Source organism: Ictalurus furcatus, chromosome 19 (assembly GCF_023375685.1).
Source record: "Ictalurus furcatus strain D&B chromosome 19, Billie_1.0, whole genome shotgun sequence".
NCBI classification, from domain to species: Eukaryota; Metazoa; Chordata; class Actinopteri; order Siluriformes; family Ictaluridae; genus Ictalurus; species Ictalurus furcatus.
In genome coordinates this window covers 2,777,620-2,785,889 of record NC_071273.1, presented here as the reverse complement: position 1 = coordinate 2,785,889, position 8,270 = coordinate 2,777,620, and positions in this window count along the sequence as shown.

Sequence of the window (8,270 nt, the reverse complement as noted above, 5' to 3'; positions counted from 1 at the left end):
ATTAAACCAAAGTTCAATTCATAGTCTTAAACTGATCATTAACAGTCATTTAACTGTTGCATCAGTTCTAGTGTACTATTGAAAAGAATTAGAGAATATGTTGTAAGTACTGTATGTATATTTTAGTATACATTAAGAAATATATGTACTTCAGTGATATTATTTTAACATACTGTATTACAATTGTTTTTAACACTGCAGGATATTAATTCATGCTTCAATAAACATATTCTTGCTAATCTCTTTTTGTCTTATTAAAACTTTTACTTACTTTTTTTCTGATGTTGGCACAAGTAACAGCATAGTTACTTTGTTTTAGTGACTGTGATTGAGTGAATTCTTGTTTGGTAGACATTCAACGATTATTGTGATGTGTAAATATCAATGTACTGTATGTCCGTGCATTTTAGTATAACTCAAATTATGTAGCAAGATAGTGTATGGAATATGTACAGTATAAGTGTGGTAGAATGTGTCTTAGCTCTGCATACTTAACTTAATTGCTCCAGAACGGAGCACATGTCAGCATTGTTGGCTCAGTTTAGAATTCTCAGTCACCATATTCGACTCAGTTTGGGGAAGTGGAGCTCATTGGTTAAGGTGCTACTGACCCGAAAGTGTGAGTTGTGTTTAGTTGTTTCTTTTTAATCGCGTACTTTGTATGCATTTGATTAAAAAAAAAAAAATACACTTAAATACATTTTTCTGGATTTTAATAAATGTATTCAGATATATTTAGTGCCACTGAAACACATTTTAAAATGCACTTAAGCATTTCTGTTGCAGTACCAAAGTACACATGACATGTGCATCAGTATACCCAATAGTATATACTGTATGTAAATGTATTTCAAGTGTAATAACAATTGCGTCTATGAATTACACTCTTAAATCTACTTGAGTAGGTTCAAAAGCACAACCAAATGCATTTAAGATATATTTAAACAACATTTCTATTTAATTTGTTATGAATTGTTCCAAAATAATACATTTATAATGATAATGAGTCTTTATTGATCACATATACACAGTGAAATTCTTTTTTTTTTTTTTTGAATATCCCAGCTTGTTAGGAAGTTGGGGTCAGAGTGCAGGGTCAGACATGATACAGCGCCCCTGGAGCAGAGAGGGTTAAGGGTCTTGCTCAAGGGCCCAACAGTGGCAGCTTAGCAGTACTGGGGCTTGAACCCTTGACCTTCTGATCAGTAACCCAGAACCTTAAGCACCAAGCCACCACTGCACCATTTAGAACGTTTTAAGTAGTCTAAAAGTATTAACTTTTCCTATTAATGATACATTTTAAAGGTACATTAATAAACATTTTTCTCTACAAGGGCTCAAACAACAGTGGTCTGCTGAGGTCATCTTCAAACCCAACTAGGAGGTAACTCTTGCTACCCACAAGGAAATACTTCATTTTTCAAATCTCCACTATCAACTTCGAGAAGTGTGGGGGGAAAGAGTTGAGGGAGTCCATGAACATGAGAAAAGCCAGACATTTCATATGTACATTTTGGAGTGGGTAGTTTGTCACTTCTCCGACAGGGTTAGGGTGACTTTAAGCTCAGATCTCATTTGTTTCCTTTTGCAAAAGACCAAGAATAGTCACAATTATAGTGCTCATAAATTTGAAATGATTGTTTATACTTTAAATCGATTTCAGCAGATATTTCAGCTATGTACGGTCTCCTGCGTGACTAGGAAATACATCAAGTCATTCACAAAAATTATTTTTTGTATAATTCTCAGTAGAAACCAGAAGGTTTAGCTACATTATAATTTAAATTTCTTATTTGTTATTTGTGGATGGGTACTGTCCCTTACAAAAAGTTTAGTTTTTTTTGTATACCAAAAACGATGCTCACATAATTGCATCTTCTAGTATTAGAGGGAATTATTTCCATGTCATGCATCACTGATCTGTTGTAATTCTGTGAAATTTTAGATTGTTTCTGTAAAATGGTTTTAGTAATCCAATGATAAAGGAATCTTCCAAGAATTCCTCCAGTACACGGGTTTACGACATCAAACAGCTGAGATCCAGTTCCATCCAGCTGCATACAACAGACATTTATAGATATGACTTATTTTACAGGAGGTCAGATACAGAATAAACAATGATACCTTGACAGAATATGCTCATAAAATTTCATTGAGTAACCCAAAGAGTCTACACATATGCAAAAGTCTTTACTAAGGTTTACCTTTACTCCTTAGACAATAAGACAAATGTAAGAAATAAATATTCCCGAGGTGTCTTTAATGTTTATTGTGTTTCAACCGGGTTAAAATGTATACCAGAGTTTAGAGAAATGCAAAAAAGGAGGAAGTTATTAACCATGCAGTGTGAGTACAAAGAGGACCATAAAACTACGCTTGTGTTTTGTGAGCCGTCAAGTTCCCACGAGGTCACCAACTTATGTATCATAATCATCATCATCATCATCATCATCATCATCATAATAATAATAATCACTAAGGAAAATTTCTGTCATGTATCAATGCTTAAACTATGCCATAAAGTAGTTTCAGTGTACTAGAATTAATGCTCTAATGCTTAGGTGTCTCCATGACAACAGTAATCACGAGGCAATTGAACGGACTGCATGCGAGTTTGGTTCAACATTATATATTCTGACAGCCAAATGCTAAGTGGATTTAGGGGTTAATTAATAAAACTGATGACATAGTACAGTGCATATATTTTATTTAATTTTCTTACTATATTTAGTCATGTATTTAATTATTATAAAACTAAAATCTAGACAGACTATGTGAAATCTAAAAGAATAATATGAATCAACTTAAAAGGCTACTTTCCGAATCTCCTTGGATCTCTGCAAAGATTATCTACTATTATGCTCTCAGAAAGAAAAAAAAAAGTAAGGAAGCACATAGTGAGAGTGAAACAAAGCTGTAGCATTGTAAAGGTGCAGAGTTGCTTAAATCATAGAGCATTGAGACTACAGAAAGATTGGAACTGTCACCTTTCCATTTACACTTGATCACTGAAAATGGTTAAGGGATTGATGGAGAGCTGCTGATGTTTCTGTGACCTGTTTACCCTTAACTTCTCCCTTTTATTGAAACTGTACTAGTTAGGTCTGCTTGAGTGTCCTATTACACTGAAAGGCACAAGCCACACCTAACCATTATATGCTAATTTACTCATTTAAGTTATTGATGCACTTTTGCTTCACATTTTTATTGGGCCCTTCCTGGACCATGTTCCTGAGGATGTCGAAGGACCTCCAGACCATTACATGACACTACATCACGTGTAGGCAACACTTAGATGTTGTACAAAAATGCAGCACTGTCAGTTAAAGGGGTCCAAAATCAACCGCCCCAATGCTGGTTGTTCAGTTGTGCCTGTGAGTCACACTGGCAGTTTCGTTGTGTTAAGGGGATGAAAGACATTTAAGGTTCATAGAACCTTAACCAAACTGTCATATGTTCTGTGTGACACAGAAGCAAACTGTAGCAATAATATCAGAACCCGAAATTATAAAGCAGCCTTACTTGCCTTGTTTTCTTCAACTTGCCAAATTGATATGCCAAGCGTACACGTATCTTAACTTATCTTTAAAACACATAGTATTACAATCATAACGTAAAAAAAAGGCAGTGTGTTATAGTCATTAAAAACCTACATTTAAACATCTGAAATCAAGTGTTAACAGGAAACCCGATCTTATCCAAACAGGAACTGCACCCTAAAAATAACTTAGGGTTGTGTACCTTGCTTATGGGACCAAAGGCTCACGCAGAGCTTGTTGTATATATTGAGGTTTCAGTGTCTGGATATGATGAACACAGATTCTTCTCATGCCCTATTGGACTTTGGGTCATCCATTATTTTAGACATGTGGACACAGTACCATCTAAATAGTAGAACAAATCCCAGAAGCCACCATGGTGTCAGTGACAGATGTTTACAACGGAGTCATAAAAAAGCAAAATCCGGAACATTGTCAGAGCATATCACTTTCAGAAACCCTAAATCTCTGTGCTGGTCAGATGAACAATTGCAGTCTATGACACAGGGAGGCACCGAAAAAAAAAAAAAAAAAAAGGTTCCTCAGTACCTTGTTAGATCAAAGCTTCCCCAGGGCTCTGCACTACGATCAGACTGAGCATACTACATGGAACTAATAATTTTTTTTTGTTTTTTTGTCTGTCTGTCTGTCTGTCTATCTATCTATCTGTCTGTCTGTCTCTCTGTCTGTCTATTTTATGTGTACTGAAAGATGTCATATTTGTGGAGACCTTTCAGCAAACTAATCTTACCATAACTGACAGGTCGATTTCTTAGATTCTTAGTCTTATTTACCATGCCTCTCTCTACCCCCTGCCCTCTCTTTGTCAACATCATGCCTCTAACAGGGTCTTTTTATGTGTGGCAGTCTGACTCCCTCTCTCGCTGTTTACACATCTCTTCTTTTTTCCATAGCACCATGCTCTGAAACTCTCAAAAACAGAAGAGCCAGACAGAAACAGACTGAGGCCAAGCAAGCACACGAGAGAGGCAGCAGCTGAATCAAATCTAAACAAGAAGCCAGGCCACTGTTTACAACACACGCATACAGTAGCGCTCCACCCCATTAGTGAGGCTGTTGTGACGCAGGCACTCAGCTGAATTGGCCTGGCCTGATTGCATTAAGTGCAGTAAACAGCGGGTTCAAACAGGGTTATCCTCTGTGCTGCTGCCAAATGTGGTGATGAAGTGTGCAATCACATTCTGGGGCGGCACATTAACTGTAACTCTGCACACTGTGCAGATGTAAATCAAGGTTCTCCTGAGGCATTCCAACAAAAGGAGGGAGGTGGTCTGTGTCTCAAGTTGTCTCAAGATACTAACAAAACCATCAACAGTCTAGCAAGATCAGCAATCAAAGAACAATTGACCACAAAAGTTTCAAAAGTCCAAAACAAGAAAGAATTAAGTCAATAAAAGCAAAGCACACGGTTCCTGGCTGACAGGAGAGGAACCCGATGTGTTGTAACTCTGCTGTCCCAAGGATGGATGTGTTGTGAGATGCTTTTCTGCTCACCACTTTTGTAAAGAGTAAAGGTTATATGTGTCACCAGACGTTTCAGCTTTCCTGTCAGCTCACAGCAGTCTGACCATTCTCCTCTGATGTCATCTCATACAGAATGATGCTCCTAATAAAGTGGCCATTGGGTGTATATCTACATATATAGGGGCCTACCACTGTAAAGGAAGAGAAGAGCCAAGATTGGATACACATAATAATTAAATGTCTCCATAAAGTGATTTGTTTTTACATTCCTGCATAGGAAACACTTTTTATTGTCTAGTTATTCTCATTATCCTAGTAGTTTGATTTGGTCAACCAGAACTTGCCCACTGATGGAAGTAAATATGAGACAATTCAATAAAAATGCTAATTTAATTACCATGACAATATCAACACAGGGCTGTATTAATTGTAACAGCAGCAGTTATTGAGTGTTTTTGGACGCTGTGCTCTGACTGAAGTGTTCCTGTTAAAAGAAACAATTGTTAGTGGTTTATATGAGTTTTTAAGAGTTTATTTTGAAATGTTTTATACTGTAGTGTTTTGGTAATTGCAGTGCATTTTGGATATAAAATGAACTGAGTTTGTTAAGAGAGACTGAAGAGGGAATGATGTTTGCAAGCAGTTGTAAAAGATTGTAATGGATCCTGGGTGTTTTGTCACTCTGCAATGTTAGCTTCACTCTGAGAGGACTGCTCATGCTCTGCACATTGTTTGGTGTAGCCGATAATCCGATTTTCATGTGCATACATGTTGCATAGACTATAGTTGAATAATACATCCACTAGCTGTCTCTGTGTGAGGCTGTCAACTCCTCGGGGCAGAGGAAAAATCAGTAGTGAGGCAGACGGTCAATAAATGCTGGGTTAAATGTACTTTTGTTAGGAAATGTTCAGTTCTACAGTCATTATTACCGCATGTTGTGTAGGACCCTGCTTTTGTTGTAATGCAATATTATGACTTTCATATGAGTTTAATGGTTAAGTGTTGCCTGTTCAAGTGTCTAAGTCTACACGGGATTGTTGTTATTTTGCACATTTCTTGCACTGATTTTTTAGACACATTTGTGTCTTGTAGCCTAAAAAGGCAAGAACAAAACTAGAAATGAGTATATTGTGTTTTGCAATTTTTGCAATGGGATACAGCATGAAACACCTGATGCATAAGCTTCTGTGCTGGGATTCATCTCGCCTTATCTCCATATTCATAGCAGGAACTGCAAGAGCGCTAGGCATCAGTTGTAATGAGGTCAAACTCAGCTTGCAGATCACGACAGCGCTTGAGCGGATTGGGGGATGGGATAACAGCACACATTCAAGGATATTAAGCATATAAGAAGTGAACACTCTCCTGGTGTTACACGTTTTTGTTTGTCAGAGCTGAGTAGTCTGTTATTTGTCCTGAGAGATATGCTTTAAGCCTTTCTTATAGTGATGCATATGTGACTGTATTGTTATTATTAGCAATTGTCAGTGGAGGAAGAAATAAAATCATTAAAGTTATCATCAGACAGAAAGAAAGAGTTAATCCTCCAGGGCAGTGAGTATTGAGGCCGGACAGATAATTGGATGTCTACGCTGTGGGGAACATGTTCAGAAATAACAACTGCATGATATTTAGTGGGTGTTACTTTAGGAACACGAGCATTGTGTATAAAGAAATAATAAATCTTTGAGTATGAGTGGAAAAAAAAAAAAAAAAAAACTTTGACCATTAGTCCTCATAAAATGAAACTTGGTGGATCAGAATTAGAATCACTTAATTCGCCAAATGAACAAATGCAGAGGAATTTACCTTCGGTGTATGAATATATAATGTGCAAACACGCAAATGAAGGGGTCATGTTTATAGGAACATTATATTTGAACAAATTATATGTAGGCTCTATATGACACAGTTTAGATCCTCACCAAATATCAACACATGACAGGAGGTTCTCATTTATATTTTACATGCAAAAGGTGAGGCATATACAAAGTTGGATGTACTGTATATAGAGTATTTATTTGCTGCACAGGATTTTGCAGTAACCTGTCTGCAATATTTTAATTTGCCCCATTTGAGTTCAATCTGGTTACCTTTGTATGAAAAAAATAAAAGCCTTAAGAACGGGAACCTTTTTCAGTATAAATAATTATTTGTTTATTAGTCTTTGACTTCAGTGGGCTGTGTGTGCAGGTATGTTTTCGAATCAGTATCAAGGCTAAACAGGTTACACTAAATAATTGAATTCAGTAAGTGCTTTATCCTGCTCGGAGTCACAGTGGATCCAGAGCCTGTCCACACTCTAGATGGGATGCCAGCACATCGCAAGGAACCACATTCGCACCTATGGGTGAAATAGGTTATAATTTAGCATAGCCACTCCACCTACATGCATATTTTTGTTTTTGAAAAGTGGGAGGAAACCAGAAACCCAGGAGGAAACCCATGCTGATGCAGGGAGAACACGTGAAACCCCATACACACAGTAATTGAGCTCAAGACAGAACCGGGAACCTTGGAGCAGCGAGGCCATGCCAATCCCTGATACCATTATATAATTATATTTGCATTATATATTATGCCCACTACATATTCTTTTCCAAATACAGTCTCTGAAATGGGGCTAGAAGATTCTATGAATAATGCTTTTTTTTTCTCTCTGCAATCTTTTTTGATACTTTCTCAACATACAGTCAATTCCAGAATTATTGCCACTTTGGATATGGAAAAAAAGGCGTTTGTGGATAATTAGCCTAACGTCACACTGAAAATTATGCTTTTCTGCTATCTTAGCTAAACCAATGGTTACACCAAAGTAGAATAAAACTGGCCTGGTGGAAAAGCCAGCTCCTTGAAAGGGAAAGGGCATGGGACATGAAAAACCCTGTTTGGATGGGATTAAATTTACAATACCCGTTTCCCACTTCATTACATCGCACACTTCCATGTTATTTTATTTCTGTCTTGAATGTCAGTGTTGTCCTCCCTCCTCTCATTAAAAAAATATAGAGCAAATTATCCACTATTTTTATTTCTGCGTCGAGATATTAAGTCTGGACTTAAATGGTGGATGGTCTGCATTTATAAAGCGCTTTTTTTTTAACCGTAGTGGTTCCACACACACTCACACACCAACGGTAGCAGAGCTGCCATGCAAGGTGCTAGCTTGCCATCGGGAGCAACTTGGGGTTCAGTGTCTTGCCCAAGGACACTTCGGCATGTGGAGTCACGTGGGCCGGGAAT